We start from the raw sequence: 13,381 nt of genomic DNA on the forward strand, positions 1-13,381 counted from the left end.
ACCTACGGTTAATAATGACCATGAGCACCCCAGGGATAAAACAAACTATTGAGAAAATAACAAACCAATGTGCCTATTGCCAGACAAATGTTGTACAAACCAGACCTCCATTACCCCCTCTAGTTAGAGGAGCTCAAATCCAGGGGACAATGCCAGGGAAAGATTGGAAAACAGCACTTACTGTAATGCCAGTGGTCCCTGGACGGTTTCGATACTTTTTAGTGTTTGTAGGTAGATTTACTGGACGGGTTGAGGCCTTCCCTGTAGGACGGAAAGAGCTAATAATGTAACAAAGACCTTCAAAAAGGATGGAGCTCCTCAATTTGGATTGCCAAGATCAATCCAAAATGATAATGGGCCAACCTTCATATCAAAAATTATTTCGGAGGTGGCCAAGGCCTTAAATATCAAGGTGAGATTTTACCCTGTCTGGAAGCCTCAATATTCTGGGAAAGCGAAATGCGCTAACATAACCCTGAAAAAAGCCCCCGGCAAAGTTGGGCCGGGAAACACAGGAAAATTGGTTCCAGTTACTACCAACAGCTCTCACTAGAATGAGAGCTACCCAGAAGGGAAAAACCTAAAAGCTCAGCCCATTTGAAATGACTTATGTGAGGCCCTTTCCAAAAATCTCTGACTCCTCACCTCCAGAGATCTGTCAAGCATATCATTAATTTCCAATAGGTTGTGGATACACTCAACAAATATAAAAGTTTTCACCTCCTGAAATTAAGCTTCACCCATATGGACGTGGGGACTGGGTGTACATAAAAGCATAGGAACATGGGTCACCCCAGGATCAACTATACCCTATCTGGACAGGGCCCTGCCTAGTACTAGGAACCACACACTCTTCCTTAAAAATTAGAGAGTCATACCTTGGATCCACCAGAGGAGAGTAAAAAGGCATCTGCACTAGAGCCCCAGGAAGAAATTCTAAACAGTAGCAGATGACAACAGATACTCCTGTGAGCCACTCACTGACCTGAAACTCCTGTTCCAGAGACACTTACAAGGTAAGGAGAGCCTCATTCAGTAAGGGCTCTCAAATTCCAACTATAGTAATCTCCATCTGTATAATACTAGTTCCACTGTTCCGGTTTCTTCGGCCTTATTGTTTGCTACCAGGCCCATCGAATAGATTAAATCATTCTCTCTGTGACTGGTTGGTGATAAATGCCACAGCTTATTGTTAGTACATGGCAAAATAGATTATGTTCTAATCTCCTCTACCTTGGTCTGATTTTGAAATGAACACCGTCCTGGGGCACCTGGGTGGCTCTGTCGGTTAAGCGTCTGACTTCAGCTCAGGTCGTGATCTCGCGGTTCACGAGTTCGAGCCCCGCATCGGGCTCAGTGCTGACAGCTCAGAGCCTGGAGCCTGCTTCAGATTCTGTGTCTCCCTCTCCCTCTTCCCCTCCTCGGCTCGCACTCTGCGTCTCTCTCTCTCTCTCAAAAATAAACAAACATTAAAAAAAATAATAAAAATGAAATGAACGCATTCATGTTAGTCCCAGTTGCTATTATCATAGCGATACGAGGAGCTATAAACACACTAAAGCACCCCTGGGAGCTAACTCCCTCATAGATGTCAGAAGGATCACAGCCAAGAGAAACGAACTGAGTGACTGTTGGATACGTCACCAGCACCCACAAATCAGAACTGGATGGCCTGTATTCTATCTGATGCAAAATGACCATAACATTAACTTCATCATGAGCTCCCCTAAGTCCGTTGAAAGCTCCCCTTCCATAACTATACAATTAAGCCATTCCCACAGAGAAATTCGTCCATCTTACTCTAGTTATTAACGATACAGAGAAGGAAAGAACAGGATACGGAAAGCGCACCTCAACGCAAAAGCTGTGCTATCCATGCACTCCTATAGTTCCTCTTACTTTTAATGTTAATGACAATTGCTCTCCAAATGCAACTCATCGGTATCCAGAAAAGAAATAGCACAGTACTTCCGGGACAGTGGAGAAAATCAGTGCGGAGCGTGAACAAGCCTGATCAAAAACCCAGGGGTTACTGGGGAGCTGCTTTACTTACCACTCAAGGCATTTAGAATGATGGCCTAGGATAAAGTAAATTGTGCAGTCACATCGATTGGACCCTTGTCTCCTGCATGCAAAGGCTCTCCAAGTTGGGGTCCTACACTGTTTCACTAGTTTAACTCAAAAGAGGCCCTCGTCACCTGTGCATCTACAGGGTGTGTCTATTCGTGGATCACCCCATCATAAACCCCCAAGGGGCGCCTCCCCAGCTAGAACTTTTATTTTCCCACTCCTTGCTGTAGCTCACGTATTCCTTGATAACGTCCAGTTTGTTGGACGGTGAACGTTGGGTCTAATTAGCCCCAGAGGAATTACCATCCGTAATCATACTCAGTCGTTCCATTGGGGAACAAGAGCACTAGGACTGATTCTGGCTGGTGTTGGATTGGCTGTTGGACTAGCTGCCCCTTGGGAAGGTTTTATCTATCATGAAGTCACTCTAAGGAACCTAACTGACGCCATCGAAGCTCCAGCTAAAAATACAGGAAATGCGCTCAAACACTTAGCACTTTCCCTAAACTCTAGCCAATGTAGCACTCGACAACCGATTAGCTCTCGACGCCTTATTAGCAGAAGAAGGAGGGGTATGTGCAGTAATGAATACCCCATGCTGTACCTGGATTAACACTTGAAGTGAAGTGGAAATAGCTATTAAAAAAATCTTCCATCAGGGGCGCCTGGGGGACTCAGTCGGTTAAGCATCTGACTTTGGCTCAGGTCATGATCTCACGGTTCGTAAGTTTGAGCCCTGCATTGGGCGCAGAGCCCACTTCAGATCCTCTGTCTCCCTCTCTCTCTCTCTCTCTCTCTCTGCCCCTCCCTCATTTGTGCTCTCTCTCTCAAAAATAAAATCGACATTTAAAAAGAAAAATATCTGATCAGACAGCCTGGCTACATACTTTCAACCAAAAAGGAAGATCCCCTGATGAGGTCGGCAGTCTATGAAAACAGCCTTACCCAGGCTTGTAGGATTTCTCCCCTTCCTGGGGCCACGAATAATCCTACTGCTCTTACTGCTGTTTGGACCTTGCATATTTCACTGTCTGGTCTGATTTGTATGTATCATGTATCCAAATGCAGGGAGGCTATCAAACTACAGATGGCAGTAACACAAGGATATGAGCAGCTTGGGGTTAACTCTGCACCTCCATCAATTCCTTTGACCATGCCCACGTCCAGCACGAAGTAGCTGCAGAATGTAGACCTTCACCCCGTGCCCTAAAGAATGAGCACAATAAAACTAGAGGGACGGATTTGTCACCAGCTAGGCCCCAAGACCTGACCTTTACTGCCCACCTGTTTATACTCAGCAACCTTTGTCCCGCATTTGTCCTTAAGTTCCTCTTTACAGCTTATCCCTTAACTCGGGCAAATGAAAATCAAAACCACCCATCAAGCCACAGTGACGGCCCTGACAAGACCTCCAACGGGCCCAGACCACCCAGACCAGTTTGAGCGTAACCCCTGACACAGAACCAAACAGACGGACCATGGACTGACCTCTAGAATGATTGACAATTACCTCTACCCCGTTATAATATTAGAATCTCCACCCAAGGAGGAGCACAAGCCTCATTTACATAACATACAGAGTGTGTATGGGCGTGTTTCCTTAAGGTTCGCGTTCAGTCTTATGCCTGCCTCTGCATTTGATGACATGGCTTCCCTATCTAAATATTCATCCTTGGGGCGTCTGACTTCAGTCTAGGTCATGATCTTGCGATTCATGAGTTCGAGCCCCGCGTCAGGCTCGGTGTTGACAGCTCGGAGCCCAGAGCCTGCTTCAGATTCTGTGTCTCCCTCTCTCTCTGCCCCTCCGCCGGCTCATGCTCTGTCTCTGTCTCTCAAAAATAAATAAATGTTAAAAAAATTTAAAGATTCATCCTAACCCTAAATAAAAGGAACCCATCCACTCTTGTTCAGTGAGTCATGGCTTTGGAAGTTATTCCCCGTGATCACCCCACCACACACACACTTTTTTTTTTTTTTTAAGAGAGAGAGCACAAGCAGGGGAGAAAGGCAGAGGGAGAGAGAGAGAGAACCTTAAGCAGGCTCCGCTCTCACTGCAGAGCCCGATGTGGGCCTCAATCTCACGACCCTGGGATCATGACTTAAGCTGAAATCAAGAGTCAGATGCTCAACTGAGTCACCCAGGCGCCCCTCCCCATGATCCTTTTACTTGCTACAGATAACGTTTACTTTGGGCCACAGCTCCACTTGGCGTATCAGTGACTCCCCGAGGAGCAAACTCACACTGGCTCAGTTATACTCCCTCCTACTGGTCAAAGTCCTTCTTTTTGTACAGATCTTCAAGAGTTTCTTTCTATCTGCTAGACTGGATGCTGCCATTCATGAATCACTGAAAACCGCCAGTAAGATCTTCAAAATGTAGTCAGTTGAATTTTGTTTAACAAACCCAAAATGATACAAAGCAGATAATGACAAAAAAATTGTGATATGAGTGAAAAAGCAGTATATGGAACTGTATGAAAAACACAATTTAAAAGTTAATATTTAATCTTTTGGAGGAAAGGAGGAGGATAAAAAGAGAAGACACCGAATTAACAGCAATTGTATCTAATGGTAAAGTATGGCTTTTTTTCCATTGTTTTCTCTTTTCCAATTTTTATTTTTTATTTTTATTATTTTCTTAACGTTTATTTACTTTTGACAGAGAGAGTGTGCAAGCAGGGCAGCGGCAGAGGGAAAGGGAGACAGAGAATCTGAACAAGCTCCACGCTGTCAGCGCAAAGCCTGACGTGGGGCTGGAACCCATGAACTGTGAGATCATGACCCGAGCCAAAGTTGGACACTCGACTGAGTAAGCCACCCTCTTTTCCAACTTCTAAAAACGAGTTTATGACGTTACTAAATTTTTTTAATTACAAACTTTAATACAGATACACAACAAGAACAAACCATAACTTACGTTAGATAATTTATTTGATACCTAAAAAATGTGTTTAACCATCAAACGCCAAAAACCAAAATTAAAAAGAATTGTCACTGGCTATTAACAAGTAGCATAAATACACTTCTAGCACCATGTCTGACATGTTGCAGATACTCCACATCTCCATGTTCATTCTCTTCCCTTTTCAAATGGACACTGGTCCCCTTTCATTTTATTCATCAAAGCCAAGAGCTCAAAACCTAAATTAGTCTTTCTGGTTCTTTAGTTCATGGACTATACATAATGATAAACCATAAGTCTCACGAGAACCTTCCCATATAAACTTGCATTTACTAAAAGTAAACAGTTGGGACTACATCAAACTAAAAATCTTGTGCATAGTAAAGAAAACCATCCATCAACAAAACAAAAAAGCAACCTACTTAATGGGAGAAGATATCTGCTAAGGATAAGGGGTTAATATCCAAAATATGTAAAGAACTCATATAACTCAACACCAAAAAAATATGAATCCCATTAAAAAATGGACAGAAGATCTAAATACACATTTTTCCAAAGAAGACATATGGATGGCCAATAGACACATAAAAAGATACTAAACAACATTGATCACCAAATGCAAATCAAAACCAGAAGGAGGTATCACCTCACACTTGTCAGAATGGCTAATATCAAAAAGACAAGACATAACAAGTGTTGGTAAGGACGTGGGAACAAGGGAACCATTGTGCACTACTCGTGCTAATGTCAACCAGGGCAGCCACTATGGAAAACAGGAAGTTCCTCAAAAAATTAAAAATACAACTACCATGTGATACAGCAATTTTTTTAAGTTCATTGGTTCACCTTGAGAGCAGAGACAACACGAATGGAGAGGGGCAGAGAGAGAATCCCAAGCAGGCTCCAAGCTGCCAGCACAGAGCCCGACACGGGGCTCAAACCCACAAAGCCGTGAGATGGTGACCTGAGCGGAAACCAAGAGCTGGATGCTCAACTGACTGAGCCACCAAGGCGCCCCATGATCCAGCAATTCTATCTCTAGGTATTTATCTGAAGAAAACAAAAATACCAATTCAAAAAGATACGTGTATTCCTATGTTCATTGTAGCATTATTTACAATAGTCAAGACATGGAAGAAGCTAAATGTCCACTGACAGATGAATGGATAAAGACGACGTAGTATACGTACACAATGGAATGTCATTCAGCCATGAAAAGTGAAATCTTGCCATTTACAACAACATGGATGGACCCTGAGAGCATTATGCTAAGTGAAATTATTCGAAGACAAATACCATATGACTCACATGGAATCCAAAAAAAAAAAAAAAAACCACATAAATAAACCAAACAGAAGACAGACTCACAAATACAGAGATAGTCACAGAGAAGTCAGCATAGGGAATATAGTCAATAATAGTGTAATAATGTCGTATGGTGACAGATGGTAACTACACTTACTGTGGTGTCTATAAATGTTGACTATGTTGTACGACTGAAACTGATAGGATTTTGTACGTTCAACTGTACTTCGGTAAAAATAAATGTGTATCTGCGAGGCAGTGATCTGGGCCTGGTTTAGGATTTCAAGACTTTTTGCCTACTCAAGACAGAGTTCCACTCTGCCTCCAGTCCCCTACACTGAACAATCACCTGCCCTTTCTACCTCCTTGATATCTTCTGGAAGTGTTCATTTTCTCCATCCCTAACTGTTGCTCCTCTAGAGCAGAAGTCTGCATGTTTTTGCTGTCGAGGCCCAGAAAGTAAATACTTGGGAGTTTGTAAGTCCCAGACGGTCTCTGTCAAAACTGCTCAACTCTGCTGTCATAGAATGCAGCTGAAGGAGAGCAGAATTTGTCACCCCCAAATGTGCCTCTTTTAGTGGAAGGATTATTTTGAGCTGATTATTTTTGAGCAAGAGTAGACACAGGAGAATCTCTGGAAATACAGAAGTTAACCTTTTTCTAAAGGACATTCACACTTATAAAGGAAATTGCCATTGGTAAGGTCTCCCTCTCTGTACTAGGAAAAGATGAGGAACTCTAAATCTCTAGAAACTCTTTTATAAATGGAGAAGGCACCAATTTAAGTCTGCCTAACCAATCTAACTGTTGTTTACTGTGCTTTTCCTGGTAATCTCCCATAACTGGCTTCTTCCCAAACTCTAACATCATTCTTTCATCTTTAGCTGAAGATGGTATTTAAAGTAGTGACTTGGGCCATTTCAAGGAGTTTTACTCAGTTTTCCTGGGTCTCTCCCATTATACAGAAAGTATACATGTTATCGAACTTCTGTTTGTTTTCTCCTGTTGATCTGTACTTGATTATAGGTTTTGTAGCCAAGAACTCAGAAGGGTAGAGAGAAGGGGATTTTCTTCCTCTACACAGACATAAATAATATCTAAGTTTATGGCCTTCCTATGTTGTCATATAACTTCAATTACAAAAATAATCAGTGGGCCAGAATTGGCCAGCTTATGGTCGGTAGTTTGTTACCTCCAGAGTATTCTACTGCCTCATCAGTGGCCTACTTCCAGTCTTCCTTCCGTACAACCTGTTTTCCACACTACTATCAGAATGACCTTCCTGAAACGCAAACTTGCTTGTGGTAGAATCTTCCAGATATATATGGGGCACCTGGGTGGCTCAGTCGGTTAAGCAACTGAGTTCAGCTCAGGTCATGATCTCATGGTTCATGGGTTCGAGCCCCGTGTCGGGCTCTGTGCTGACGGCTCAGAGCCTGGAGCCTGCTTCGGATTCTGTGTCTCCCTCTCTGTTTCTCCCCTGCTCTCTCTCTGTCTCTCAAAAATAAATAAATGTAAAAAATATTTTTAAAAAAAGAATCTTCAAGAAATATATGGATATCAAGCATCTATTCTCTCCCACTTACTTTGTCATAGAGTTCTGGTTTTTAGTTTAGTACTGGTAAACCAGAAAACAACACAACAGCACAGCCTCCTTTGCAGCAATGTGCAAATATGCAACAAGTCCTGGCCAATGCGGCATGTTGAAGTGTGGTGTGGGACTTCAAGGAAGGCTTCTTACCAATGAGGAAGTGGCCTATTGACCTGGAGGGCAGATGTGCTGAGTGGAATTTCACAACTATCATGAGGATGGAAGTCCCACAGTAAGAAACGCAGACTGCAAACAGAGTTCCTGGTGTTTTGTGGTAAGTGCCATTGTCGCCTAGGTTGTGGATCGCTGAGTTTGTCTGTAGGGGAGAAGGCAGCAAATATAGCTCTTGTGTAAGCAAATATTGTTTTGAATTTTGTATATGTACTAACAGAATACTAACGTATGTGTTAATGATTTGTCATTCTGGGCTAGTCACCGGATTGCGTTCGGTTGCCAGTAACAAAAAACCCAACAGATAGTTTCTGGAGGAACTATCTCCTGGCTTAGGTTCTGCCGTCCGACAAGTCAGGGCTAGCACTAGCCTTTCTCCTATGATCAAGAAGGCTGGGGGCACCCGGGTGGCTCTGTCAGGTGAGCGTCTGACTTCAGCTCAGGTGATGATCTCGCCTTTCGTGAGTTCGAGCCCCACGTTGGGCTCACTGCTGTCGGCACAGAGCTGGCTTCAGAACCTCTGTTCCCCTCTCTGTCTGCCCCTCCCCCATGCATGCTCATTCTCAAAAATAAATAAAACATTAAAAAAATAAACAGAAGTCTGCCACAGCTCAAGGAACCACATCCCCATTAAAGGCAGAAAGAAATGGCAAAAGGGTCTGCTGGACATACCCGTTATTTTAATCAGGAAAGCAGTAGCTTTCTCAAAAATCACCCTAGTAGATTGCCAGCAAGCTGCTCTGCCCTTTCTCCAGCTGCAAGGGAGTCTAGAAAAGACTACATTGAGCTACATGCTCATCTGCCTGTTACCTATAGCAAAGGCAGGCAAGAATGCCAGGGGATATTGGTTTAGCCAACACTCAGCGCCCAAAAACCTTAGACTAGTTAGCCATATCTTTCAGGATAAAGGTGCCAGTAAAATAAATTAGCCTGCATATATCTCAAAGCAGTGCTTCTCAGACTCTACTGAGCTTAAGGATGTCCTGGGGCTCTTGTGAAAATGCAGATTCTGATTCGGCAGATCTGGGGTAGGGCCCAGGAGTCTGCATTTCCGAAAACTCGAAGGTGATGCTATTGTTACCGGTCCTCGGTACCATGCCTAGCCTAGCAGGAGTGGACGGGGCTTCACGATTTGACCCCTGTGTTGTTTTTACAACACCACCTTGGCCTCTTTCTCTCCACTCAGCTCCAGCCAGATTTTACTTTCAGTTCCCTGGAAGGGTCATGACTAACTGCTGACTGTCCCCCACAAACTACCCTCTGCTCAACCTCCCCTGCTTCACGCTGGGGATGGTTATTCATGCAGTCATGCCTTGGGTCCCACTGGGTATCACTTCCTCCAGGAAGATTTTCTCGGAGCCACTACCTTCCCTCCTCGGTGGAATCTCTCGCTCGCTCCTCTTTGGATCCCCAGGACCCAGTCCAACGCCTGGTACGCTGTGGTTTGTTGAACAAATACGTGTTAAATCAATCAACGAAGGAATCCAAGAAATGATGTGCTATTTACAAGCCAAATGCTGCACCTTCGCTGGAGTCTTCAAGCCAGCTTTTCCATGGATAACAGCTATGAACTATCATGCTTTTCAAAAGGCACTGACTCCTTTTAAAAATTAAACAGAAGTCTCCAAATTATAGCATTGAAAGCTAACATAAATCTAACCTAAATCATATAATCTAGAGCTAACAAGAGTTGAACGTAAGAAGTATAAAGACCTAAGGGCTAGTTCTTACTCTGCTGCAAGGATTACTTGATTTAATGCATTTTCTCTTTCTCTGGTCTAATGTCTTCCAAATTAATGTTACTGAGGACTGGGCCCATCTACTGCTCTTTACTGGTCCGCATGAGGGTAGTCCAGAAATGGGAGTAGGCATTTGGATACTTTTTTGCTAACTTTCAAGAGTAATTTTATTTCATTTGATTCTACCCATAAAAATGGTGGCATTTTTAAAAAAATATTTATTTTTGAGAGAGAAACAGAACACGAGCCGGGGAGGAGCAGAGAGAGAGGGAGACACAGAATCCGAAGCAGGCTCCAGGTTCTGAGCTGTTAGCACGGAGCCCGACACGGGGCTCGAACTCATGAACCGAGAGATCATGACCTGAGCCAAATTCAGTTGCCCAACAGACTGAGCCACCCAGGCGCCCCTGGTTGTTTGTATTTTATGCCCTTTTATTAATTTACTTTTTAAAAATAATTTATCTTTAGGGTGCCTGGGTGGCTCAGTAGGTTAAGCGCCAGACTTCTGCTCAGGTCATGATCTCATAGTTCGCGAGTTCTAGCCTGGTGCTGGGCTCCGAGCTGCCAGCATGGAGCCCGGGGCCTGCTTCGGGTTCTGTGTCTCCCTCTCTCTCTGCCCCTGCCCCACTCGTGCTGTGTCTCTCTCAAAAAATAAACATTACAAAATAAAAATAAAAATAAAAAGAATTGTTATTGTGCTTTAAAATGTATTGATTGACAACAGATTAGAAATTCTTTCAAAACTGTTTTGTCCTACAGATAATTTGAGAAGCACTTGTCTATATCTTTTGACCTGGGTCAGACCATCTAAAGCAGTGGTTCTCAACTGGGAGGGATTTTGCCTCCCAGGGGACATTTGTCAACGTCTGAGACAGTTTCGATCCTCACAACTGCAGAGAGTTGGGGCAGGTGCTACTGACATTCAGCGGGTCAAGACTAGAGACTCTACTTAACATCCCACGATGCAGAATACAGCCCCCACGACACAGAATGATCTGGCCCCAAATGGCAATAGTGCCGAGGTTGAGAAATGCTGATCTCAAGATCTAAACTCAGCATCTCAAGCCAGTTTATGGCCAAAGACCTTTTTCTTTTGCCTCTTTTCAGCTGTTGAGTTACTGCTTCTCATCAGAACCACAAACAGAAAAGTCACATGCTCACATGATTACTTAGTTAGATTTGATAAGAACCTTCACTCTTCTTGGGGTCAAAGATTCTTCCCTCTTCCTCCTGACACCCTTGATCCCTTAATGTCAGGACAAAAGGAGAAGCACAGTATGATTATTCTGCCCCAAGAGGATCTCAGGCCTCTTTTCCCCTATCATCAGTTTTTTCTGAAAGCTCTTTGGTGTCTCAATCACGCATTCAGAATGTGTGTTAGTACTAATTTGAAAGCAGTGCTGAGATGTTCACATGACAAAAAACTCCCCTACTGACCCTTCTGGCCACCATCTCTAATAGAATTAAAGTAAAACTCTTCTTCTTGAAGTTGCTGTTCAAGCTTCTTGGAAAATAACTTTTCCGACAGGCTCTCACAAGTTTTGCAGAAGAAATATATGAAGTGATGCATGCACTGTTTTTTATGCTTATTTGCTTTGCTACTAGAAATCATTTAATTTCAGTCTTCGTTCAATGACTTGATCTGTTTTCTTCACTTTGGCAAGGTCAACTGGCTATTTATAGATAAATATGGTCATTGGCAACCAGGCTCCTATCTGTATGTGAACAATTAACTTGACCCCAACATACTTCCTGAAGTTCTTGTATGTAAAGGAGGTCTTTGTAATCTTTACTGAAGCCATTCTTAAAAATAATCTTTCTTCTCCTGCTGCTGCCTGGCATTATCTTTTTTTATAAAGACAATGACCATTTTTATTTTGGTGGCTGACTAAAATGGTTATAAAGCTTATATTCCACAATAAAAGTTCTAATTGGTATGATCCAACAGACCTAATACTTCGAGTGCTTTCTATGTGCCAGCTACTGTTCTAAGTACTTTGACTATATTAGTAATATAAGAATGATACATTAATAAACCACCTAATCATGGTAACAAACCTACACAATAGGCATTGTCATTGTTGCTTCTTTACACGTGAGGAAACGGAGGCACATAGAGGTGACAGAACATGGTCAAGGTTACAAAAGCAGTGAGCAGCAGAGCGAAGATTGAAACCCAAGCACACTGGATCCAGAAGCTGTGATCCCACCCATCCTTCCCCTCTTGCAAATTAAAAGTCATGTACATGAGAAACTCAAGCAGAGTAGGAAATCAAAAGCTATCATATGTGGCCTCTCAGGGTTCTCTCGAGAAGCACCACGGGGAAACTAAGGCCATGAAGCTCCAGATATTCAGGAACCTCAGCTTCCCTATCCTTGGTTCTCCCAAAAGGCCTCTCGCAGTGTGAGTGGTCAGCTGGTATTTGTAGATTTGCCCTACAGCGGAAGCGGATCACCCACATATTTGTTCTTTTCCACTCACCCCATATTCACCCCTTTGTGATTTCCAAGTTTGGTCTGAAACCAGTAACTGCAAATCTGTGCATTCTCTCCCTGGGAAGCCCCTGAGGACCTCCCATGAGTCAGTCACACACCTGTGCTGTGGCCTCTCTCATTATTGCTAGTTGTCTGTTTGTCCTTAGTGGGGGGAGAACACTACTGAAGTTCAAGGTAGACTTCAAGATAAAATCTGGAGCAGCTTAGCTGTTCAGCCCTGGATGGGAAGTCTCAGGCTCCCCCATCCCCCTTCCCTCTGCTTCCTCCTCCTTCCCTCCCTCCTCTCCCTTTCCTCCCCCTCCCCCACCCCTCTTCCTCCTCGCCCTCCCCTTCTCCCCTTCCTCCTCCTTCCCCCCTTCTTCTTTCTCCTCCTCTTTCTCTTCTTTTTGCTCCTCCTCGTTAGTGTCTGAAACTCTTAAGTGCCTTAAAATCGGGGAACCAGTGAATTGAATATTTCTTCTTAAAGGTACATTGAATTTGTCTTTGGTACTTAGGCAAAATTTGGCTTGTTTAGGATCTTGTTCTTTATCACAGGTAGAAGTGAGTTGATATATGGTTCTTCCAAAGACTCCAATTCAGCCAAGCAGACCCACTTGGAGAATTTAGACCTCTCCCCAATGTGCAGTGCGGTAAAGTAAAACTGTCAAATTTCCATCTAGTAACAGTAGTGTCATGTTTTGTGTAAATGAATAGTTCAGCATCAATACAGTAACTTTTTATTCACAGATCTTTGACTCCAAACGACACTCACCATGAACGTCAATTCATACATCTTGTAAGTCACCGATCACATGAGTTTACAACATTGAGTCCAGTTTACTTAAGGGTACGTACAAGCAGCACTGATGACCATGTTTCGTAACTACTTTGGTCTTTGGAGTTCCCTTTACGAGGTCATTAAGCCTCTTTATTAATCTTTAAAGATTTTTTTGTAGAGCTTCTTGACAATGTTCCAAGCATGCATCCACTCACTTCTTTTGGTCTGTCCACGTCTGTGCGTACATGAAACATGCTTCTTGGGTTAATCAGGCTTGCCTCTGTCTCAACTCGCAGCTTCCACCTGCAATGTCGCCTGCCTGCAACCATTCTTTTTTTTCCCACTCACTA

The sequence above is a fragment of the Felis catus genome, chromosome X (genome assembly GCF_018350175.1).
Source record: "Felis catus isolate Fca126 chromosome X, F.catus_Fca126_mat1.0, whole genome shotgun sequence".
Lineage (NCBI taxonomy): Eukaryota > Metazoa > Chordata > Mammalia > Carnivora > Felidae > Felis > Felis catus.